Raw genomic sequence first — 27,392 nt, forward strand, 5'->3', positions numbered from 1 at the left:
ACCCCCATGGTGTAATAATGTTCTCTGATTCTATGATTTCACTTTCCGTATTTGCTCAAGTCCTGCTCCATTTTCATTTACACGAAAGGTAAGTACAGCAACATTCTGGGCTTTATTACATTTATTGGTAAAGGTAAAGGTAAAGGCCCTCCCGTTGATCGTCGATTTGCTCGAGCGGGCCCAGTAACGTCTCCATTGGAGACTTGGTTGTTACTGTGTCTGGCATATCCAATACTCTCGGTAGCTTGCCGGGCTCTCCGAGAGGGGCGGAGGAATCGAACTCGGGTCGGCCATGTTGGCCGCTTGTAAGGCGAACGCCCTACCCGCTGTGCTATCGCTCCAGCCCCACATTTATTGAATCACTGTGAAATAAACAGTTACAACCTTGTTCATGAAATAGTTTCAGTCATACAATATTTCAACACCCATCCCTTCGCCAGGTTAAGTTTCCCACCACCCACCAGTGCCTCCAAACCAACACCCCCCCCCAGCCTGCTTCTATAGCACACTTTTCTTCTCTCTCTCTCTCTCTCTCTCTCCCTCTTCCCCCCCTCTCTCTCTTTCTCTCTCTCTATCATTCTAGCTCTCCCTCTCTCCTTTTAGGCACTGTGATTTCAGCAACATTCTTAAGCCAACACATGAAGTGTGATTAACACTTTTGAAAGTTAATATTAATCACTACTTAATTTATTTAACCATTTATTAATTTAAACTTTATGACTTATTCACAAAATTCTGCTGTGATATTTTATATATACAACATACTTTTGAAAAATGAAATATGCTTTAATTCATACAGATATTCATGGTCTTAATGTCGTTGGTTTTTAAATAAAAAATAAGCCTTAGAATACAATCATAAGTTATGAATGTTATTAAAAATTTAATCTATTGTTTATTGATCCCTGTGATGATGGTCTTTATAAGTGATATTTAATTATGTATGTCTGGTATTGAACCAGAAATTAATAAAATTAAATGACATTACAGGTCTGGCTCACTGGAAACTTATTTTCTAAAGCAGCAGTTTAGCCAACTGTTTGAAATAGATACTCTGTGTGACTGAATTATACTTGCTACATTCCTGATCGACATTCCTGATCGGCAAAGCCTGGCAAGTTACCCCATGACGTATTGGATATGCCAAAATCAGTAACAAGAAGTCTCACAATTTGTTGTTAGACATTACTGGTGCCCACTCGAGCAAATTGATGAACAACGGGAGGACAGTATTACAGTGCTACAGTGCTACATTCCTGATCAAAATCCTACAACTTACATCAGTGTTGCTTAACTTCTTGAGGCAAAAACCCATAATCACACCAAGATATTTTTTAACACTTCACAGTATTTTAAGAATAATCTCTTCTTACATTCCACCCAGTTTCCTTGGCCTGTAATATTGTTTAGTATTTCTCTAGTATACAAGTAAATAGAATTGCTTTTGCTATAAACAAAAATCTGTTCTCCAGCTGCTTGAATTCATAAAGCCTTTGTGTTGTGGTCAGATGTTGAATTAACTATTATGGATTAGCAAATGGATTTACAAATGTCATAGACAGAAAAGCCACAAAAAACGTCAAGGTCAGGATATAGTAAATACAAAGAGCAATCTCCCTAAATCTTATGGAACAAGTCACCATTTAGCAATACAGTAAAAATAAATGGAGAAAGCTTGTTTAGAATCAATTCTTAAACTGGGGGTCGGAATTATAATACAACTGGTACAGTGCTTGTCTTTCATGGGGCCGGCTCAGGTAGGATCGCCAGCATCCCATATGGTTCCTCAAACCTGCCTTGAGTGATTCCTGAGCAGAATTGTGTGTGGCGCTCCCCCCTGCCCCCCCCCAAAAAAAAGGCTGTCCATGAAAATCTATTATCTTTACCCTCTTGGATATACAGTTTAACAGTTTCCTGTTATATTAAAGAGTGGAATTACACCTTAGAGATCTTTGAAACGACTATCTACTCATAGTGAGCATTCAACAAAAGTTGAATGGTGACGAGGAAGTGAAAATGATTACAATAATGAATTCAACAATTTTTCAAACAGTAAATATAAAACATGTTATTCTTTCTGAGACTGTTCATGGAAAGGTCATTAATTCTACTGACAAGTCATATGGGTAGAATTAAGATTAACATATGGCCTCAGAAATGGGTCATTTCCTTAAATGGTTCTAAACTGACATTGCCATTTAGGGGATTATTTGGCAATACCTGGAGACATTTTGTGTTGTTACAAGAGTGCGGGAGAGGTTACTTATATCTAGAAGACAGAGGTCAGGGTTGTTTCTAAACATTCTATAACTTTTTTTTTGGCTTTTTGGGTCATACCTGGTGATGCACAGGCGTTACTCCTGAATTTGCACTCAGGAATCACTCCTGGAGGCACTCAGGGGACCATATGGGATGCTGGGAATCAAACCCGGGTTGGACGCATACAAGGCAAACACCGTACCCTCTGTGCTATAGCTCCAGCCCCAATTTTTTTTGCTTATAACGTTTAAGACAGCTATTTACAATAAGGAAATCATCTGGCCCAAAATGATAATAGTGATCTGGGTTCCTCATATCCTTCCCTTCTTTTTTATTACACTAAATTTAGATATACATAACACACCATTATGATTAAGTCTTTAAGAAGGGTGGAGAAAAAAGAGTGTCCCTGAATGTCCCAGTCTCAATAGCATTTTGACAGTTATATCTGGATGGTATTTAATTCAAATACCTAGAATATATTCAAATAATTCAAATGTCCTGGAATCCGGGTAATTATGGTCTTAAATTATTTATTTTGCTTCCTTTTTTGGCTTTGAATCACTTTTGCATATGCGGTTTCTGATTGAAATCTGTCCTGATAGAGTTCAAACAGACATATACTCTCATAAATTAAGAAGACTCAAATATTTTCATATCACAGAAGAGATGAGCCACCAGCTTATTTAACAACCTAAGCAAACTTGTATTCCTAAGTAACTCAGCTTCGTAATTGGCATTAGATATTCCTCTGGGATTTGCTCTGGGATTTCGATAGTAGTACCTGATATTTGCATGGTACTTTTATCTTTGGGAAGGGCTTTCCTTTGTATATCCTTTAATGCCCTTAAAAGATTAGCAGTGTAGGGCAAGATTAGGTGAAAAAAAAAAAAACTTGTCAAGCGTGATCATTCCTAGCTATTATTATCATAAAAGTCTCTTCTCTATCTTAGGTACCTTCAGCCCCCCACACACTTATGGTTAGTTCCAACCATTGACTAGTCCTCCTAACCACTGTTCACCTTTGCTATGGATATTATTCTTCATATATATATATACGTATGTGTATATATATATATGTGTGTGTGTGTATTATACCACGAATTAATGCAGTCATGCTATATCTGTCTTCTGGACAAGATCTGAGAGTTAAAAATAAGTATGGGATATTCTTAATAACCTTTCAGTATAAATATTGCAAATAATATTGCCCGAAAGAGAGAGAGAAAGATAGAGATAGATAGAGAGAGAAAGAGAGAGAGAGAGAGAAGAAAAGCACCTTTCAAAGAGGCAGGCAAGGGGTAGGGGTGGAGGTGATGGGAGGGAACCTGGGAATACTGGTGCTGGGAAATGTACTCTGGTGGAGGGATGGGTGTTGGAATACTGTATGACTGAAATTCAATAATGAATGTCTTTGTAATGCCCTAAAATTTAGTTTATTAATTTTTTAAAATAAATAAAAAACAGCATTTTCCACAGTCCACTAGAAAAGTACTAAAATTCAGTAACACCCGTATTCTTCATATGTTGAAAACAACAGTTCACTTGGCTTTTGACAGAGACATTTTACAAGAATACGATTTTTCCTCTCCCTGAACATTGCCCTTGATTTCATCCTAGGCTTGATGTAGATGCCTCAACAGAACTCTGGGAGATACCTCAAAGTGTCATCCAAAGCCGCATATCTTATTCATCTTTTAAGCCAAAGGAGGGACCTACTTAGTTCCAACCTAGACCTTACTATACATTGAAACTTCCCGTGCCCAATAAAATTGCCTTTAAATGGGAAAAGCAGACTTCTCTCAAATCAAGTGACTTTTTTTGTCTTATTTGCCAACTTTAGGAACACTTCCTGAAATGGTTAAACAATGTGGGGGTGGGAGGGAATGCTCCAATTTTACCTGTATCTCTCATTACATATAAACAAAATCTTGTTTCTTAGAGCAATACTTTCATACAATGCCTTATTCCCACATCAAAGCTTAATATAAAGTTTCCACAACACTGTACTTCCTGAAGGATGAAACATTGAGTTCCACAAAAAACTTGTTTTGCATGATTTTTTATGGACTTTCCCAGAATGTCATAGCAGAGGGTAGATGCTTAGGACTCCCACTAAACAAGTCTGTGCCATCTCTACCAGCATGGCAATACCCATTTACTTGAGGAGATCAGAGTGTTCTAGCACTTTCTAGAGTTTATTGTGTAGTCATAGCATGTTATGGTGATCATAGAAAAATACCTAGGCTCTTTCTGTGTATAGGATTGTACTGTAAAGAGATAAAGAATTGGGTTTTAGGTAGAAGTCCCTTCTCCAAAAATAAGGCTCACAACCAGTTCCTTTTGAGAATTGAGAGAGGAAAGGCAAAGCAAAAGACAAAGTTTGGCTGCTGTGTGTTCAGTCAGCTAGAGAATCAGAGTCTGCAGGCTGCAGATAGAAACCTCAGGCTTAAAGTGGATGTGAGACCAATCAATTGGTCCTCCGTGGGTTGAAGTGGGTCTGTATTCTGGGTGCAAGGAGTAATTGGTGGGAAATAAGGGTAGGGAGGCTTCTCTCATGAGAGACACAAAGATTAAAAAGTAAAACAAGTGTCCAGCAACACTGCCCTCTCCCCAATCTTCACAACTCCAACACACAGAGCATATACTGCCACCTATCACTAAGCAACTTAACTTTGATCTTACAAGCTAGGCTTGGTTTGGGGTGAGAAAGGTACAGATGGAAAAACTGGGTTATGCTACCTAGATGAGATGCCTGCACTAGGTTAAAGCAAACCAGTAACGGCACGGAAGCTTCTCCTAGACAATCCCAGGTCACTCTCTGTAGATACAGGATCCTGCCATTCCACTGTCCCCCGCCGCCAGTCAGAGCTCTCACAGACTTCAATCTCTTTTACCCAGGATGAACCACGGCTACAGAGCAATCTTGCCACCAACGACCCAGATCCTGGCTGAAAGGGGTGGGCATTGGTCACTGTTCAAAGGAGGGGCCACTCAGATCAGGGGATAAGGAGAGATTCTGCAAGGCGAACTGCCCCAAAGCGCTAGTCCCCTCAACGCGTACCCGCGCTCAACCCCCGCCCCCAATTCTCTATCACAACCCAAGAAACCAGGGAAGAACAAACAAACCAAACAGAAAATTCCGTACCGAGGGGGGAGAGCTGAGACGGTGGGACGGGGCAGCGGGGGCTGACTTGGGGTTGCGGCTGCGGCTTCCTTCCACCCCTGGCCACCAAACTGCAGATAAGGCAGGAGCTGCTGCCCCTGCAGGCTGCCCCGTCCTCCCTCTTTCCTTCCAGCTCCCCGCCTCCAGCGTCCCGCCCCGCCCGCCCCTGCTGAGAGCCAGGAGAGTGTGAGGCTTGGGCCCCCAACTGGGGGAGGTGAGAGGTGCAGTCGCCAACCTTGGCAGTCTGCACGACACCCCCAGTCACACTCCCCGCCCCTTCTCTCTCTCTCCCTCTCTCTCTCCCTCTCCCTCCCTCTCTCCCTCCCTTCCTCCCTCCCTCTCTCTCTGTCTCCCCCCTCTCTCACCCCTTCTCTCTCTCTCTCTCTCTCTCTCTCTCTCTCTCTCTCTCTCTCCCTCTCTCTCTCTCTCACACACACAAACACACACACACACACTCATGCGCGCGCGCACCCGCGCGCGCGGACACACACAAGCACCACCACCACCACCACCACCACCACCACCACCACCACCATCACCACCACCACCACCACCACCACACAACACATCTGCGACGGGTTCTCCGCAGCTCACAGCCAACCAAAGGGAGGGAGAAAGAAGAGGAGCAGAGGGAAGCCAGAAGCAGAAGGCAAAAGGAAGAGCTCGGGGTTGGACATTTTTGGAACGAGGGTGAGGGGTGGGAGGAGAAAGGGAGCTTGCCTTTTTGATTATCCCCTCCCCACCCCTTTGCTTGTCTTTCCTTCTTTGCTGTTATGTCATTTTCCAGAAGCGGCAGTAGAAGGGGACAGAAGCCTCTAATCTATTAAGATCTGAAGGGGTGGTAAGGGTGGCAGTGACTCCCACCAGCTGCTACCTAACAGCTGGAGCTTGAGTGAGTGAGTGTATGTGTGTTGTGTGTGTGTGTGTGAGAGAGAAAGAGAGAGTGAATGCGGTTTTTTTTCTCTTCTTCCCTATCTCCCTCCGCCCCCCTCCCGTTTCCCCTTCTCTACCCCCTCTCCCTGTCTTCTCCCTCTCTCCTTCACGCTCCACAGTCAGCTACCCCAATCAGTTTCCCAGTGTCAAATTTGTCCCTTGCTCTTATCCTGTGCCTGGCTGTGTGAATGGAGTTTATGCATTAGAAGGAGCTCAGGTTGGGTCTGGAAGCCGGGAGAAAGGAGTGGGAATAAAACAGGGACTCCCACAGAGCAAAGAGTTGGGGGGGGGGGGATGTAGCAGGGACAGTGTGCCTGTGTTGGGGGAGGGGGGCGGCTGGTTCAAGTGAAAGGTGAGGAGGGCCAGGCAGTTACTGGGAAGTTTGGAGATAACTGAAAGAAAAAGATCAAGATAAAAACCAGCACTTGCACCCCTCTTTTTACCCCGCCCCTTTCCTTGTGCTGACCGGCTCACTGGCCAGGCAGCCTCAAGGCCCGCCGTCCCAGGCGGATGCTGTTTGCGCGCCCGCAGTACAACGGCAGCACCACAAATCTTCCTTCAGGGACACCAGACGACACAACCACAAAGACCACTTGAAATAGGGTAAGTCCACAGGCGGCCGGGTGTCTTATGCTTTGCGGCCAGAGCTCTACCAAGGGGCTAGGTGCCGGTTGAATGAGGGGGTTTAAGATGCTGAGACAAGAAAGCTCTGGGCTGCTCTCTGTGGGGTGGTGGGGAGCTGAGGAAAGCCAGCAACAGATTGCTTTTGGACACAGAGGGAGAAATAAGAGGGAGCTCTTGGGGTGTTTAAACAAGGTGGTACTTGGGGATGATTAAAAGCAACCTTTCCTCTCAGAATATTCTAAACCAGAGCTTTCCTGTACCCCTAGAAAATGATCTACTTAATCTCTGGATAGGTGTTATAGTCCAAGGAAACAGCTCCCAAGCCTGAAAATGGGCTGCTGTTATGCGTATGAGAATAATAGACACTTTAAGATGTATGGATCCAGGGAAAGACTCAGGAGGATTCTGAGATTAGATATCTCATTCATCCTTTTTGTCTGTTTTATATTCTTCAAACTTGAGAAGCGGTCAGATCTATTTACATAACTTCCACCAAAAAATTAAGAAATGCAAATGAGGGACAATAGTCAGAACTCTGCTCCAAAGTGGAGACCTGCCTTCTACACACATTTGCTTAAGAAAATTCATAATTCTATGCTTCCCCCTACAGCCTCTCCCACACACACATACACACAGATACTGAACTATGTTGGTAGATCCTGATCTTAATTCATGATCTCTAAGGGGAAAAAATAGTAGAAGGGCTTCTTACCATTGCAAACCTAGACTCTTCTGACTATTGTCAGAAACACAGTGATAGTCTCGTGGCTAACAAGGTTATCACTCCCTTATAAAAACAACTTGGATCTGGGAAACTGGCATGAACTTTCCTGGAGTTTATTACACAAGTAAGAGAGATAAAGATACCCTCTTAGAGATTGTGCATGCCTGTCCTTATTTTAAATTAGAAATAATTGCTATATTGACATGGCACCCACATTTCTGTTGTCACATATTTACTCTCATGACATTTAGCAATATGTCAAGATTATATATTAGTGTCAATAGCTGTCTATTGTTGGTCTGGGAAAAATGTATTCTATAGAAAATCTTATTATTCATTCTGATAGACTCCTTTTTCCTTCTCTTTTTCAATGCTGGGATGAAACTCAAGGTCTCATACATGAAAGGTGGATACTCTATTACTGAGCCACATCCCCAACCCTGTAGACTCTGAAATACAAATGTTGTCTAATGGTATCTTTTTCTCATTCCTTAAAATCCTATTTTAAATATAAAGAAATGGGGATTTAATTATATAGTACCAGTTGGTTTCAAAACAAATGTTTTACCTGGTATAAAAGTATTCCACAGTATTAGGAGGAACTTTTGTAACTCTGTTTTCAGGGTTGAAAGAAATAGTAAATATTAATTGAAAGATGCTTGGCTGCTAGAAGATAGTAGTTTCATAAAGTCTTAACACATAGGGAGGTAGAGAAACATTAAAACAGGTGCAGCAAATGATAGATTGTGTGTGAAAGAGAAAGACAGAAAGAAAAAGAGAAAAGAAAGAGAGAAAGAATGAGAAAAAGAGAAATAGAAAGAGAGAGAAAGAGAGGAGAAAGAGACAGAGAAAAGAGAAAGGAAAGAAGGTGAGAATTGTTGCAAGGACCAAATAAATCCCATACTACATACAAACTGGGCTCTGTGTTATGGTTGCAGAGTACAGCGAATTTTTGCTTCTAGGGTGCCCAGCCTCCTTTGTGAAACTTTCAATTTCTTACTATGCTACTAGAATACAATGAATTACCTCCTTCCAACTCAACAAATGAGAAAATAGACTCAGCATTAAGTAGAACTGTTAATTGTTGCATCAAGCAATTTTCCCTAATGCTTTCTGTTGAGAAAACAGAACAAAGATTAGTCAAGTTGGAACTAGAAAGGGGCTGATATTACTGCCTTTTTAAAGGCAATCATAAGCAAATATCTTCCTAGATAGGTTAAAATTACACTTTCCTGTAAATAGCAAAGATCAGGTTGCAGATAGAGGAGATCTCAAGGTTTGAAGCAATTCCAAGTGTCAATAAGGATATTAATAAGGTATATTACGTCTTATCTCTGTTCTGATTATGTATCTGGGTACTATGATGCTTCTTAATACACAGTAGATAGGAAGATAGGCAGTCCAGGGATATAGAACAAATACAGTCTGCAGCTTCATTGACACAGCTTCATTGACACTTGGCTTCAGTGTATGCCCCAGTGTAAATACCTGGGCCAGAAAATATATGTTGTCTTAAGTGACTCTAAGAGCTAGAGTTGTATGATTTCATACCTCCTAAAATTGAAACCTGAAACTAGAATGGCACACATCACCACAGTGCTCACAGTAATCCAGAGCAGAAAATAGATATCATGGGGGAAGAAGTCAAATGGAATAGAAAGCCTAAACATGTTTTTGGAAGAAAACTACATAGTATTTGCTTTCTTTTTGCTTGAGCTAGGCATGTAACTAGTCCAGAAAATAGATTCAAATTTGAAGTACACTTAACTGCCAATGATGCTGCCATTATATACGCCAAGGAAATAGTGGTAGAATTCCTTAGATAATGGGAAACACTGGTGAACAATTTTCACTTTTGCCATCTAATTTAACTCCTTAGCATATTAAATTTTCATCTAGAACTCAGGTACCTTATCATCAAGTGTATATTTCAGATGTCAGATATTTCATGCTACTTCTCTCCTGCCTGCTTCCAAATATTCTAGTATGTCTTTTGCCATGTTTCCATCATAACAGGAGAGGGACAAAAACATTTCTCTCTGCTTTACTGTTGTCAAAGATTCTTATTTTCACCTAATTATACTAAGCCATTCAGAAACCTCCTGTTAACCCAAGAACTGATCCAAGCAACTGATTAGGTGGGTAGCGTTAAGAGGACGTGTCGTTTGGGTCGTTGAGAGTAGTGGGTACACTGGTAATGGTATGATGTTGGAACTTTGTGCACAAGAATCTACCATTCACAATATTTTAAACCACAAATTGTCAATTTAAAAATCATGTAAAACAAGCCTGTCAGCTTAAAGACACTGTAAAGGATAAGTGTTTCTGGACTCGTTGTTTTCCAGGTTTGGGGGGGAGGGGTATGACAGTTTGTAGACTCCAAAGAGAAATGATGCCTTTCTAAGCAAAAGTTACAGCTAATCAATTCCAGAATATTACTGAACTGAGACTAACCACCATGTTCAGAGTTTAGTAACTGAGGTTCACAGAGTGTCATCCTTATTAAAATTTTACATGTTTCTTTCTGTTGATGGGTCTTTCTCGTCCTTTCTCCAGTTGAGATCAGCACACTCATATTGTTCTCAAAGAATGATTCCTTAATGACTCAGTTGTGGGCTCATGAATAAATGTAAATTTCATGTTCAATTTAGCAAGAATAAATGATTTTTGAAAAAATAATAAAAAGATAGAGGGGTAAGCAAAATTTGAAGTTCTCCGAGTCAGGGAAAATGCACCTACAACCAATGATTATAACCAAGTTTTTCACTTTAGGGGAGAAATGGGTGATCTCAACAAATTCAAAGAAGGAGATGATGGTGGGAAATTAGTAGGGATATTTAGGCAGAACTCACACCTCTCATTTCAACCTACATAGAAATAGAAGCCCAGAACACAGAACTGACTTGCCTAAATAGTATAATTACCTAGTCACAGAACCAAACTAGAACCCAGGACTGAAAGCTAGTATTGCATAAAAATTTTCATGTTCTCTGGAGATCTTTCCAAGAACAAACTAAAATTAAACTTACCAAGATCAAAAATCCTCTATTTGCATTATATATTTATTTATGATGATTATTTATTCATGATTTGTATAAATATTTTTCAATTCAAAGGGGACTCAATATGCTATAACATATAGTCTAGTCGTGTAGTATTCCATACTATTTAAGGTTTTAAACTAGACCATTTTTACACAGTGATAAATTGCTTATCAGTTTTTCTGAGAGTATACCCATACTATTAATCAATTAATTATTATATATTTGCTATATCTTTATATGCTTTCTCATTCATCTCCCCCACACAAGTACACACAGTTATATCATGTAAACTAAAATATTGCATATGTCTACAAACTAGTATATTTAAGTAGAGATCAGAATTAAACTTGACACATATTTAGATCTTTGGACATATATGGCTGATTGACTCACATCACCAAAAGCCGAGTGTCTAGAAAATTGAGTCCCTGCTATACCCTGTTAGTTTTGAAGAATGAAAACTGGTAGAATCCAGTTACTATGGATCTTGCTTTATTTATTCAGTTTTAGAATCAACACCTATAAGTGTGCACGGATTCACATGCATGTACAATCATACACTTCCTGAAAAATTAAAGGAAACAGACAAAGTCTATTTTTACAGTAGAGTATAAGAAAAAGGGAGGCTTGGAGAGAAGTGTTTTATGCCTTTGTTTTTTTAATGTGAGTTAATTCCACTTTAATCTCTTCTATGGTCTGAGAATACAGACTGATGCAAACATGTCTATTACAGTCCAGAGGATAAGATAAAGAAGTTCCATAATCCAGTTGAGGTATCACAAAGTTAAGGAAAGAGAAGTTAGGATACAGTGGACTAGATCCTTGCTGTTCTACGTTCAAACCTACTGTCCACACCAGTAGACCATCCTCTCATGGAAACCTATGCCCTATCATTAAAATCTGATTTTTAAAGAAGATGAATTTTTGAGGGGCATTGGACTATACTTTATCACAAAAACATCTGAAATTCACTTGAAAATAGAAAATTACCTTATCTACTAGGCATATAGGGACAATCCATATAGCTTATAATGAAATAAAATGAAATAAATAAATTAATATAATGAAATAAAATAAATAAAAATTTTCCCCAGGTTTATTACTGTCATTATCCAGTGCAAAATCATGAAGTACCTATAGGAGAGTTGATTCAAAGAGGTTCAACTAAGGATTGGGTGGGTTTTTCTGTTTAACAGAGAAACATGGGTTTGGGGACTTATGTAGACCTGAGTTCAAAAGCTAATCCTACCTATAAATTACTAGCCATGTAACTTATATAAGGTATTTTATCTTTGGGTCTGAGAATCCTCATCTGTAAAGAGGGACTAACAACTATACCATGACACAGTGTTATTTTAAAGATTAAGTAGGATACTTTAATACATTTTGCTGTGAAAAATTAATATATGGGAGATATTGACAAATTGACAAGACATTTGCAAAGTTGACAAACCCAGTTTTCCAGAAAACTAGAAAAGACATACCATGGGGTAACTAACATTTATTTTAAATTGATGTGAATCACATTGGACTACGTTGAAAAGTAGCTTTGAAAGTTGACATCATTGCCAAGTCCTAGACCTGAAGGGAAAAAGTCTCACCGTTTGACCTTTGTATATGATGTTATCTATGAATTTGCCATGTATGTTCTTTAATATTTTGAGGTGTATTCCTTTTGTTTCCTATATGTTTACTGGTTTTCCTTAAGAAAAGGATTTTAAATCTTGTAAAATAATTTTAAGCATTTATTAATATGATCGTGTGAGTTCTTTTTCTGTCTATTGATGCATTAATTAATTTAAATTGGTTTGTATTTGTTGAATCTTACATCCCTGTTTACAAAGAATGATGCTTTGTTGAATGCAGTTTGCCAAGATTTCGTTGAGAGTGTTTATATCTCTTGGATATTTCTGGTTTTTATATCTCTTGTAAATTTCTTTTTCAATCTATTCAATCACTGTATTGTTCAACTAGTGACTTGAGAATGCTTGCATTTAAAGTGATTTTTAAGGGGCTGGAGCGATAGCACAGCGGGTAGGGCATTTGCCTTCCTCATGGCCACCCCGGTTCTATTTCCCTGAGCACTGCCAAGGGTAATTCCTGAGTGCAGAGCCAGGAGTAACCCCTGTGCATTGCTGGGTGTGACCCCAAAAAAGCAAAAAATAATAATAACAAAGTGATTTTTAAAATCTGGGATTAACTTTCTGCCATCTTTTATTTTCCGCTTGCTTTATATGTCTGCTGAAATTTACCCCTATCTATTGCTGTCTGCCTTTTCATGTGGATGATTTTCCCTGGCAATTCTCTCCATTTATTTGCTGTTTCTTCTAGCAGCCTCTTCTACAGAATTTTGCTTTGTGTTTATAGGAAAGTTTGTATCAAATGTATTATTTCAACAAATCCTTTTTCAGGTATTGACTAATCATTTATTTATGCATATTCTGCCATTTTCTTCCTTTTTCTATATATTTTACTGTTGTCTTATAAAACAGTTGGTTATGGTCCTGATAACTGTATTAATATTTCTCTCCTTGATCCAGGTTCTGTGCTTTTTTTGGTTCTTCTTTTTAATATAAAAGCTCCTCTTAACATTTCGTAAAGCTCAGATCTTGTGCTTGTAAACTCTATTGCATTTTATTTGACTAAAAATCCTTTACATCTTCTTCATATTTAAATGATCATTTTTCGGGGTATTTCTAGTGTTTTTTCTTTAGTAATGCAAATATGTCACTCCATATTCTTCTGGCCTATCAAATTTCTCTTGAGAAATCTGATGATGTTCAGATAGAAGTGCCATTGAAAGTTTTTTCATTTTCCTGGCATCTTGCTATATTTTTTCTTTATCAATAACTTTGGATAATTTAAAAATAAAATGTCTGTGGGCTGGAGAGAGTACAGAGGGTAGCGCATTTGCCTTGGAGACAGCCAACCCAAGTTCAATCTCCAGCACCCCATATGGTCCCCTGAGCCCCACCAGGAAAGATCCATGAGCACAGTACCAAGAGTAATTACTGAATACAGCCAGGTGTGACCCCAAAACCAAATGAAATAAAATATCTTTTTGTAGGCCATCTTTGATTCAATTACTTGAATGTTGTTTCAGCTTCCTGGACATCTATGGTTCCATCTTTTCTTAAGCTTAAGATATTCTTAGCTCTCTTATTTATTTAAATATGGTCTCTGATTCCTTCTCGACCCATGTGCCTTCTGTGATTACTCTAATATATACCCTTTTAATGAACTTTGATATTTCATATGTTTTTGATAAATTTTGCTTCTCCTTTCTCTTTCATTTGAGTCATCACTGTGATTTTATCTTTGAGTCCTGGTGCTCTTTACCTTGTGAGAGTGAGTCTACTGATTATGCTTTCCATGTTATAATGAATTCCATTCAATGTGCTCTTAAGATCCAGCATCTTTTTTAAAAAAGTGAATATTGTTAATTTCTGCTAAAGAGATCGGTTCTGGTAGTTCTACCTCATATCATGGATCTACTTCTCTATTTTTAGTTGAAATTAACATTAAGTCAAGTTTTAATGGATGCCCTTAATTCTTTTTTATCTCCTCCTATTCTTTGTCTCAAAGTTTTCTATTTAGATTTGTAATTTCCTTTGAAGAATTCCATCTTATCTTTAGAAACGTTTCTTGCAGAATTTTCCTATATATGCATCTGGTTTAACTTCTTTTGTTTTCCTAAAGGTGGTGCTATGACTTTAGCATTGAAATCAATGTCTGTAGCTATGCGAATTAGGGGGGTAGGGTAATGGCAAGGAGGAAATAGATCATTGTGAGCAATCAGCATTCCCATGTGAAAGAATTGAAAAAGAAATCTACATGCTGCCCTATATCCTCCTTGACCATTGCCAGCCCTATTTATGCCAAAATTCTGCTTTACGTATGCCAAAGTTCTATGTCTTTTGAACTAAGGCTGGACCATTGCACCATTCCCTTTAGAGGCATAAATACATTAGTCTCTCAGGCAAATTAAGTTGTGAACTAATGAAATTGTTTTCTGTGATATGTAGTTAATTTCTGACTGTACTTGAGCGGATAAATTGGTTTGCTAGCATCCATTATTTCAAAAGACTTCCTAATTTTTATTTTTGACTTAGGAACTCAAGCACACATAAAAATTGTAAGGAGGAGAGCTGAGTGAGCACAACTGAACATCTAGGAGAAAAGGCATGTAACATTTTGATGAGTGAAAGACAAATCACAAATGTGTAGATATCAGCTTTAGAAGTGTGTAGGAATACATAAAAATAAATAAAGCTGAATATACCACAATACTCGATGTAGAATGAAGGAGTTTAATATTTCTAAAACTCTTTGCTCTATGAGGTAGGAAACAAGCTTTTCTTTTATGAAGAAGGGTTTATATAAACATGATGGCTCCATGACCATGGAAATTTCAAAAGAAAATTAATCCATAAGATTTTTAATGGAATTTTGTACTTGACAAAGCTTTGAAAATCAAAACTCAGTGAAACCTTTTTGACACCAAAATTCATAAGATTTTCTTTAGATTTGTAGAAAAGCCTAGGAGAAGACACATATGAAGTGTAGCATTGAGTTGGGATTTTGCATATATGATGGAAGACTTAGAAAATGTAGCAAACACTTGATACCTTAATAGCTTGTCCTTGGGGCAGTCATTGCAGCTTCTTTATCTTTATTCTTCCTGGTGTGATTTCATTATACCACATTGAATAATGACACAGCCTCCCCAGACATTTCTGGATTTATTTCTCTGCAGCATGATAACAGATGGCACACTGAAGAGGAACACAAACTGTGACTTTTATGGAGAAAGAATGACACTATTGAGGGATGGGGCTAAAGCTAGAGATGGTGTGAGTACCTTTCAGGACTCCATGAGTCCAGAAATAAAATAGCTATTAATTGTATTTAGCAGGACATAAGTTTTATGGTATGTTGGCATAGATACAAATAATATGTTGCAATTCTGGTCTCCTATCTGGGAACTTTAAAGATAGAGTAGATACTGTCTCTTCTCAGCTGCCTTAGGAAATTCAAGCAAAGTTTCGTTTTGGCTATGGATCAAGGTAATAGGAAGAAAATAAAAGAAACCATGCTCTCAAATAGGTCCCCAATAATACTTCTGGAAACATACAATTCAGCTGACACTGATAGAAATTTCAGAAGATTCATTTTTTAAATAATGTAGTGGTACTGCTATTTGTTCAGCCATAGATTAAGCTGATTGAATTGGGCATGAAATCCACATTACTTTTTTTTTTTAATTGTATCACCGTGAAATAGAGTTACAAAGCTTTCACGTTTGAGATTCAGTCATACAATGTTGGAACACCCATCCCTCCACCAGTACACATTTTCCACCACCCACATTCCAGTCCTCACCCTGCCTTTATGGCAGACAATTTCTCCAATACACTCTCTCTAATTTTGGGCATTTATGTTTTGCTCAAATTTTCCTACCACCATTCAAGCCTACTTGCCAGGGGCAGACACTAGATAATTTATTTTCCATTTCTCAATTTGAATATCATAAGAGCTCGCATGGCCACAATTGTAAATGTCACGGTCACGGTCCCATTGTTCATCGATTTGCTTGAGCGGGCCCAGTAACTTTGTGAAACTTGTTACTGTGTTCGGCATGTTGAATACGTCACAGGGAGCTTGCCAGGTTTTGCTGTGCAGGTGAGATACTCTTGGTAGCTTGCCGGGCGCTCCGAGAGGGGCGCAGGAATCGAACTCGGGTCGACCATGTTCACTGCGTGCAAGGCTAATGCCTTACCCGCTGTGCTATTGCTCCAGCCCAATTGTAAATGTAAATTTCTATATTGTAAATTGTTGGGTTCCAGAGACATCTCTGTATAGCACTTATCCATTTTGGGATTCAACTGGGAGTCTCTGGGCCAGAGCAGTTGGTGCCCTAAGATGGCACCCGGAGATAAATTGTGGGAGTGACAGCCAGTCTACCAGGAGGGCGGAGACCCAGGGAGTGTCATCCTGGGTCCTCTGTGGACATGTGTCCCGGAGATTCAGTTCTGGAACCCACATACTGGACGGGCAGGAACTTCCTTGTGGAAGCTTCCACAAGGAAGCTCTGGGTCGCTGGGATTCCATCTGGAGTAAGCGGGGAGACTGCACCTGCTTCATCTGGGGTGTCCCAGTGAAATTGGCCCAGTATGGGGCCCGGAGAGATGTATGGCGCTGTGGTGTCTTCCGGGACTTGCTGGGTGCGGGCTGTTGGTGCACTAAGACAGTGCCAGGAGGCAAATTGTGAGCGATGGCCAGTCTGCTGGGTGGGCGGGAACCTGGGGAGGGACATCCCAGGTCCTCTGCCACTATGCAACCTGGAGATTCAGTCCTGGAATCTGCATACCTGAGCCTTGCTTGTGGAAGATCTTGGTCAGCGGGATTCCATCTGGAGTAGACGAGGAGACTGCACCTGCTCTATCTGGGGTGCCCCAGAGAAATTTGCCCAGTATGAGGCCCAGAGAGATCTTCAGGGCTGTGGTGTCTTCTGGGACTTGCTGCTCTGTCTCTGGGATAGGGCTGTTGGTGCACTAAGGTCCACATTACAATTTTTTTCAGCCGATAATAACTTGGTGAGGTCCATCCTGAAATGGTGGAGTCAGACTGGGGGTATGGTGGCAATTTTGGATTGTTGGAAGCAGGTGGCTGCAGGGGGCTCTGCTTGGGTGAGCACTGGTCAATCCTCCCCCTTCAAATTTACCCTGGTCTGTTCAGACATGCACAGGTCCAAGCTTTTCTGCAGCTTTTGATCTCTTTTGAGATTTATTTAGGGAACTCTGAAGCAAGACCGGCAGTAGAGCTTACAGGGTGGCACTGGAGTTGGTTCATGGGAGTTACTGCCAGTGCTTCCATGTGTATTGGGAAGTGGGGGGAGGTAGCCCACCCCTACTCTGAGAAAGCCTGGGGATTTTAGTCACAAAACCTGCATACCAGAATTTTCATCAGATAATATCTTGGTGAGGTCTATCCAGAGATGGTGGAGTCTGCCCGGGGATATGGTGGCGATTTTGGATTGTGGAAGGAAGGGGCTACTGGGGTCTCTGCTTGGGTGGGCCACCAGGACAACCAGCCCCCTCCTATTTCCCCCAGTCTGTTCAGCCGTGTGCAGTTTCGAGATTAACTGTAGCTTTGGATCTCTTTTGAGATTTATTATGGGTCTCTGATATAAGCTCAGTAAATGAGCTTATATACCTGAGCCAAAAGTAGTCTGTGGATGTGACTCTCATTTACTTTTGGCCCTTTAATTTTTTGGTAAACTTGGTCTCAAGTTGTTGGGGTCTGGCCATAGGCAAAGGGCAATTTTGGGATATCAGGTAGTCTGAACACACAATCAGACTGCTGATGCACTTTCCCCACAGGTACAGGTTGACCTGCTTGTGGCACCCCACAGAAGATTCTTTAAAAACTATCTTCAGTGAGTTTGAATCTCCTGCTAGTGAAAGTGGATCTCTTGTATAAATTTAGCTAACCTACCTTGATTTTTATCCAGACAAGTGTGCATTCTATTTAGAGGCTACTAGACCCCATAAATTAACACTGATAAAATCATGCAGAAGGCCATTTGCATTTAGACAGCACTGCAAGTTACTTCTTCAGCTAGCATTTAAACAGACTACTAAAGTGTCAAGAGAACTCCTTAGGAATCACAACTCCTAGGTTTGGGTACTAGCTCTAGTTCTTGGAGTGTGAACTTAAGTAAAACACTCATTCTTTGTAAGCTAAGTCAGTTTAGCATCTATAAACTGAGAATAATAATAGTACTGCTCTTGTAGGTTTGCATTAAATATATATGCTTAGAATAATTCATTGTTTTCCTCCCCCTTTTCCTCCCCCTCTCTCATCATCATTATTACTATTTTAACATATCATATTTAATGCCATTTTAACACATAATAAATGACCATTTAACATACAAAACATTCATACATGGGGCTGAAGCGATATCACAGTGGGTAGGGCATTTGCCTTGCACGTGGCTGACCTGGGTTTGATTTCCAGCATCCCATATGGTCCCCTGAGCACTGCCAGGAGTAATTCCTGAGTGCATGAGCCAGGAGTAACCCCTGTGCATCGCCAAGTGTAACCCCCCACCAAAAAAAAAAAACATTCATACATGACTTTCAGCAGAATTGACCTGAATCCTGTCTCTGGAAGTTACTGGTCATCATATCTGAGGTAAGTTGGATAACCACACTGATTGTTTTCTTATTCTCAGTTACTATCAGACATGCTAAGTAAGCAAGATATTCTATATAAAAATATACCATATTTTCTAAGTACTTGAGGTTAATCTGGGACTGAGGGTTGGCCTACAAGCAGTGGTTCTCAAGAATTACTCCTGGCTCTGTGCTCAAAGTTGACTTTTGGTGTTGCTTGGAATGGAGTGCAGTGCTCGAGACTATTTGTTTTGTTTAGGCCACATAAGGCTGTGCTCAGGGCTTATTCCTGGCTCTGCATTTAGGGATCATTCTTTGTGGCGCTCTGGGGACTGCAGAGGATGCTGAAGAACAAACCCTGGTTGGTGGTGTGCAAGCTCCCTACCAGCTGTAATATCTCTCTGTTCCAGTGCTGGAGATTTAACTCCTGTACTATATCTACGGCACCTAGAGGTTCATTTTTTTAATTAGAAAAAATTCACCTCATCTTGCACACAGTAAAATGACCTGGGAGAAAAAGGGTAGGTATATATATTCAATGAAGGAAAACAAAACCTGAGATGAAAATTCAGTATCCTCTACTCCTAATCTAGGAATGCTCCTACTTATATTTTCTGAGAGCATTTGGTCTTCTACCTAGAATAGAGGGTCCCATCTGGTCCCAACAGTATAAGTTTTGCTAGTGTATGTGTTTCCCTGCTGCTCACCAGCCAGAAAAGCAGCCACATTGATTGAACCCATTTTAGGCAGCTGTAAGAGAATGAACCTCATATTCTTCTCTTTGTCCCTGTAGCAACTGAATAGTATTTGAAAACCAAGACCTGTGGTTATCTTCACATGCAAAAGACTTTTCATTGTCCATACTAGCCAATCTTGTTGTCCAAATTCTCACTAATAACATTTTATTACTTTAACTTTCAGTCCTTGTCCAAGAGATTAACTCACTAGAACCTACATACAATGCCTTCCCAGAGGATAAACCATTAAAGCATCTCATATGTACACTTTTTCTGAGAATGAAGTTACAAAAGGACTTCACGGACTTCCCTGGGATTTAGTAAAGAAGCTGTGCTTGGAATGGAAAGGTCAAAGTTCCTATATCATGACCAACTTTTAAAATCTCTTCTAAGGGTTGGGATGCAGAGATAGTACAGTGGGTAGGACACTTGCCTTGCAAACCAACCTGAGTTAGATCTCTGGTGCTTCATATGGACCTCTAACTCCACCAGAGGTGATTCCTGAATGCAAAGCCAGAAATAAACCCTGAGCACTACTAGGTGTGGCTCAAAGTCCACCCTCCCAAAAAAACCACCTCAGCTTCAGGTGTTTTATTTGTTTTGGGGACTTACCTTTTGACTCTGCACACAGGGATTATGATGTGTGGGGCTAGGAGAAACATATATGGTGCTGAATCAGGTCAGATGCATAAAAGGCAAGCACCCTACCCATATCATTCTGTCCTCTAAGTGTCTGGGTTATTTTAACCTGTTAAATAAAATGATAACATACTCTATCTCACCAGATTGTTTTAAGATTAAAAAGAAAATATGTTTATGAACATGCTTATAAACTTTGCCCACATATAGGTAGGGGATTACTAAAACTTTGGCCACTAAAGTTGTCTGGTTAACTTCTCATATGAAGCTCAAGGATGCAGTAACATTGATATCCAATTACTAGATTAGAATTACCTAGTGTTCCTTCCAGACCTTCTACTATTAGTGGAGCATCATATACCTTTATCCCTCATTCTTTATCTCTTCATCTCTACCTAAAGGGAAGATTTCACCTTCTTCTACCAAGTCTTGCAGTAGTTCTCAAAAGTTATGATTCAAAATTAGGTGAAGTTAGGGGCCAGAGCAATAGTATAGCTTGTAGGGCACTTACCTTTCACATGGTCAACTTGGGTTCAGTCGCCAGAACCCCAGGTGATATCCTGAGTCCCAGCAGGAGTGATAGTTGCATATTCAGAAATAAGTTCTGAGCACTACTGGCTGTGACCCATAAAAAAAAGAACAAAAACCAAAAGGATAGAAAAGGAGAGGCAATGAAGGAGGAGTGGCAAGATCCAAAGACTGTGACTGTAGGTTTTCAAGATCATTACAAAAATCTACCTTTAGATCCAAAGGTTGTTCCACACTTTTCTCTGTGATAAATCATGAAATCAGGGGCAGAGTCAAACTACTGAGTGAAGAACCAAAGAAAAAATGGTAATAAAACTGATATATATCTAGGGTTCACTTGTCATCATCACATGATTTAGACCTAGTCACACAAAGGTGACTGACTATGATCAAAGCTCCAGTATATGAGTCGCAGGATGCTGAACTATTCATCGCATCCTGAAGAGGCATCCCTTGCATGTCCTTCCTCTTTTATTTTTGAAATAAACATTGAACCTAAAAATGAGAGCAACAGGGAAGGTCATTACAATAAAATAAAGTAAGAATTGATAAAAAAGGGAGCAAAGTCAGTTAAATTATTCCTTAAATAAACAATTTAAGCTCATTTTGTGCTATACAGTGTATTTTGTTTAGCTAATCTTAATGTAAAAAATGGATATGCCATACACTCAGTGTTTAACAAATAGTAATTCATAGACTCTTGATTAAGAGTTTTAAGGAAAAGACTATAGTAGTTCCCATTTTATACATTAGAAAATCAAGAAATAAAGACATTAGGTAAATTTTATAGAATGAGATAATTAGTATATGGTGTAACTAATACTTTTTTTTTATTTATTTATTGAATCACTGTGGGAAAGGTTACAAAGCTTTCAGGTTTATGTCTCAGTCATGCAAATATCAAACACATTTCCCTTTACCAATACTTATTTTGTACCATGAAGAACCCCAATAAAACCCCACCCCCCACCCCTCCCCGTCCCTGTGAGGCAGATGAATTCTAGTTAACACTCTATCTGCTTTGATTAGATTCATTGTTTCAATAAAAGATTCACCACTATTATTTAGAGTTTACCCACCCCCAAATCAGACATGCTGAAAAAGCATTGTGAAGTGATTTGCTTTCTACAGCTGGGTTCAAGAATTAAATGTTGGTTTTGGATTTCTGCTATTTTACCTATTGACCCTGGAAGTATTTCTACTGAAAGTCAGATAGTTAAGAAATTGGTTTCTGTGTTCTGGAGTCGTGGCCGTGCTGGAGAGCCGCTCGTGGGGGGCAACCGGTGGCCTCGGTAGGGCGTGAAGGGCGGAGCGAAACGCCCCCCCTTCCCATGAGGTTTTAGTCGCCCCCACACTCCCGGCTCATACCTGCTGTCCACAAGGCTCCCATGTGGCCGCCATCTTTCTTTCCAGAGAGGAGAGGGCGAATGGGGCAACACCGTTTCCCCTCCGGCAGACTTGATGGCCTGGATCAACGCATAGTCCGTTCACTTTTCTGCTCCAAGCTGCCAGGCTCTGCATTAAGTCCTTGTGCTTCTGGGGCCGTGGCTGTGCTGGAGAGCCGCTCGTGGGGGGTGACTGGTGACCTCGGTAGGGCGTGAAGGACGGACCGGAACGCCCCCCGACCCATGAGGTTTTAGTCGCCCCCACACCCCCGGCTCATACCTGCTGTCCACAAGGCTCCCATGTGGCCGCCATCTTTCTTTCCAGAGGGAGGAGGGCGGAAGGGAGCAACACCCTTTCCCCTCTGGGCAGAAATGATTGCCTGGATTAACGCATAGTCCTTTCACTTTTCTGCTCCAAGCTGCTGGGTTCTGCATTAAGCCCTTGTGCTTCTGGGGCTGTGGCCGTGCTGGAGAGCCGCTCGTGGGGGGCAACTGGTGACCTCGGTAGGGCGTGAAGGACGGACCGGAACGCCCCCCTTCCCATGAGGTTTTAGTCGCCTCCACACCCCCGGCTCATACCTGCTGTCCACAAGGCTCCCATGCGGCCGCCATCCTTCTTTCCAGAGAAGAGAGGGCGAATGGGGCAACACCCTTTCCCCTCTGGGCAGAAATGATGGCCTGGGTTAACTCATCGTCCGTTCACTTTTCTGCTCTAAGCTGCTGGGTTCTGCAATAAGTCCTTGTGTTTCTGGGGCTGTGGCCGTGCTCCAAACTTAACTCTGACTTTCAGGGAGAAAGATTGGGTGGTTTACTTCTCATTGATCACTTTGTATATAGAGAGATGTCCCGCACCCTCCATGTGTTCCTTCTCTTATGCTGAAAGCTTCAAAGATGGTGCTGGGGGGCGGGCTGTGGGCGTGACTTCCGGAATCAGAGGTTACCTGGGAGGTGTAGTCCGGCAGATTTGAGAAAAAGTCCTCGTTCCCGCATACTCGAGCTGTGCCTGTAGAGGCCTCTGGTCACCGTGGCTCCATCTGGGGGAGGCGGGATGCGGCACCCACTCCATCTGGAACTTGCGGGTGATCTCGGCTCTTTTTGGAACCCGCTCCTTCCCTTCTTTTTCCCTCCGGGATCCCGCACCCTCCATGTGTTCCCTCTCTTATGCTGAACGCTTCAAAGATGGCGCTGGGGGGTGGGCTGTGGGCGTGACTTCCGGAATCAGAGGTTACCTGGGAGGTGTAGTCCGGCAGATTTGAGAAAAAGTCCTCGTTCCCGCATACTCGAGCTGTGTTTGTAGAGGCTTCTGGTCACCGGGGTTCCATCTGGGGGAGGCGGGATGCGGCACCTACTCCATCTGGAACTTGCGGGTGATCTCGGCTCTTTTTGGAACCTGTTTTTTCTTTTTTTTTTTCCCTCCGGGATCCCGCACCCTCCATGTGTTCCTTCTCTTATGCTGAACGCTTCAAAGATGGCGCTGGGGGGGCGGGCTGTGGGCGTGACTTCCGGAATCAGAGGCCACCTGGGAGGTGCAGTCCGGCAGATTTGAGAAAAAGTCCTCGTTCCGGCATACTCGAGCTGTGCCTGTAGAGGCCTCTGGTCACCGGGGTTCCATCTGGGGGAGGCGGGATGCGGCACCTACTCCATCTGGAACTTGCGGGTGATCTCGGCTCTTTTTGGAACCTGTTTTTTCTTTTTTTTTTTCCCTCCGGGATCCCGCACCCTCCATGTGTTCCTTCTCTTATGCTGAACGCTTCCGTAACTAATACTTTTTACTATTGATTTACAATACCATGGGATTTTTTTAATTTGGCTTCATATTTCTAATGAGTGAACCACAAATAATCCCACATTTAAAGATGTAGTAACTATTCTACCACCAAAAAGATTTCCCTACCCATTTCTCCTATCCCCCATTTCTCTTTTCCTCTAGTAAAAGGTAAAGGTAAAGGCCCTCCCGTTGATCGTCGATTTGCTCGAGCGGGCCCAGTAACGTCTCCATTGGAGATTTAGTTGTTACTGTGTTTGGCATATCGAATACGTCACGGGGAGCTTGCCAGGCTCTGCCGTGCGGGCGAGATACTCTCAGTAGCTTGCCGGGCTCTCCGAGAGGGGCGGAGGAATCGAACTTGGGTCGGCCATGTTGGCCGCTTGTAAGGTGAACGCCCTACCACTGTGCTATCGCTCCAGCTTTTTCCTCTAGTACCCACCATAATTTTCACCAAGACTAGGAGTTAGTTTTGTGACAAGTTGTTTCTTTTAAATATTAATATTCTACATCTGAATAAAGCCATCTGATAATTATTATTTTTCTTGCATATTTAACTTAGATTAATCACTGTAAGAATCAACCATTTTAATAGACTCATATAGTAAAGTTGCAGGCTATAAAATCAATACCCAAAAGTCCATGGCTTTCCTATACACACACAGTGAGAGAGAAGAAAGCAACATGAAAAAAAAATCCTGTTCACAATTGTGCCCCAGAAAATCAAGTACCTAGGAATCAGCTTAACTAAGGAAGTAAAGGACCTGTACAAAGAAAACTACAAAACACTACTTCAGGAAATAAAAGAGGACATGAGGAAATGGAAAGATATCCCCTGCTCATGGGTCAGGAGACTTAACATTGTCAAAATGGCAATACTACCAAAAGCATTGTATAAATTCAATGCAATCCCTATAAGGATACCCATGACATTCTTCAAAGAAATGGAGCAAACACTCCTGAAATTTATATGGAACAATAAGCCCCCACGAATAGCTAAAGCAATTCTTGGGGAAAAGATAATGGGAGGAATCAACCTCCAGAACTTCACACTGTACTACAAAGCAGTAATAATTAAAACAGCATGGTACTGGAACAAAGGCAGAACTGCAGACCAATGGAACAGGGTTGAATACACTGACATCTCCGCTCAATCATATGATCATCTAATCTTTGATAAAGGTGCAAGTAATGTGAAGTGGAGTAAGGAAAGCCTCTTTAACAAATTGTGCTGGCAGAACTGGACAGCTACATGCAAAAAAATGGGCTCAGAACTCTGCCTAACACCATGTACAAAAGTAAGATCAAAATGGATTAAAGACCTCAACATCAGACCAGAAACCATAAGGTACATTGAAGACAAAGTTGGCAAAACACTCCATGACATTGAAGCTAATGGTATCTTCAAAGATGCCACGCCACTGGCCGAGCAAGTGAAAACAGAGATAGATAAATGGGACTATCTTAAACTAAGAAGCTTCTGCACCTCCAAAGAAACAGTGACCAAAATACAAAGACAGTCTACAGAATGGGAAAGGATATTAGCCAAATACACATCTGACAAGGGGTTGATATCCAGGATATACAAAATACTGGTTAAACTCCACAAGAAGAAAACATCCAACCCCATCCAAAAATAGGGCAATGAAATGATCAGAAACTTTCTCAAAGAAGAAATCCGAATGGCAAAATAGCTCATGAGAAAATACTCTACATCATTAATCATCAGGGAGATGCAGATCAAAACCACAATGAGATACCATCTCACACCTCAGAGACTGGCCCACATTCAAAAGAACAAAAGCAACCGATGCTGGCACGGATGTGGCGAGAAAGGGACACTCCTTCACTGTTGGTGGGAATGTCGACTGGTTCAGCCCTTCTAGAAAACAGTATGGACGATTCTCAAAAAATTAGAAATTGATCTCCCATTTGACCCAGCAATACCACTCCTGGGAATATATCCCAGAGAGGCAAAAATGTATAGTCGAAGTGACATCTGCACTTGTTTGTTCATTGCAACACTCTTTACAATAGCCAGAAACTGGAAGAAACCTGAATGCCCAAGAACAGATGACTGGTTAAAGAAACTTTGGTACATCTACACAATGGAGTACTATGTAGCTGTTAGAAAAGATGAAGTCATGAAATTTACATACAAGTGGTACAACATGGAAAGTATCATGCTAAGCGAAATGAGTCAGAAAGAAAGGGATAGACATAGAAAGATTGCATTCATCTGGGGGATATAAAGTAACAAAGTATGAGATTAATACCCAAGAATAGCTGAGATCAACACCAGGAGGATTACTCCATAACTTAGAGGTCAGCCGGGTATTTTAGGGGAAAGGGCTGTTCAGATAGAGAAGGGAGCACCAAATAAAGGGTGTTTGGTGGATCCTCCCAGGAGGGGAGATGCATGTCGAAAGTAGACTATGGACTGAACATGTTTGCCACTCAATGCCTCTTTTGCAGACCACAACACCCAAAAGGAGAGAGAGAACACAGGGGATTGCCCTGCCACAGAGGCAGGGGGGGATGGGGGGATGGGGGTGTGGGGGATATTATCCATGGTGGTGGAAAATGGGCACTGGTGGAGGGATAGGTATCTGATCATTGTATAATCGAAACCAACCCAAGCACAAAAAATAGTAAATCTACAACTGTACCTCATGGTGTTTCACTAATAAAAAAAATAAATAAAAATAAATAAATAAAAAATTTTTAAAAAAAGAATCAACCATTTTGTCCCAAAGACACAACTTCATCCTTTGAAATGGCAGACCAATATTCCAGTGAATACCACTATTTCTTTAACCACTCACCCTTAATGTGCATTAAAGTTGATCTCGTGCTTCTGCTATTGTGAAAATGTTATCATAAACAAAAGGGTACAAATACTCTTTTATAATTAGTATTTTCATATTATTTCATAAAATGCTTAGGAGTAGTATTACTGGATTATATGGAATTTCCATTTTAAAGGAAATCTTTCTACTAATTTCCATTTTATATTCCCACCAACTTGTACCAACGTTCTGTTTTCTCTATGTCCTCATCAATACTGTTTCCAATCTTTTTAACATAGGACATTCTCATAAGGGTAAAATGAATTCTCACTGTGTTTTTGATAATCAATATTCTAACAAAAAAGATGTTAAATATTTATTAATGTGTATGGTCCACATATATGTTTTCTTCAGAGAAGTGTGTATTCAAAATTTAAGCCAGTTTTTTGATTGGGTGACTGATTTATTGCTACTATATTGTGAGGTTTTATATATTTGGATCTTAACTTCTTATCAGATCATAATGTATAAAAATTGTCTCTGGATTGTAAACATACTTTTCTGTTTTTGTGGTAGTTTTTGCTTTGAAAACTTTTTAATGAGATGTAGTTCCATTTGT

The sequence above is a fragment of the Sorex fumeus genome, unplaced genomic scaffold, assembly GCF_029834395.1.
Source record: "Sorex fumeus unplaced genomic scaffold, SorFum_2.1 ptg000058l, whole genome shotgun sequence".
NCBI classification, from domain to species: Eukaryota; Metazoa; Chordata; class Mammalia; order Eulipotyphla; family Soricidae; genus Sorex; species Sorex fumeus.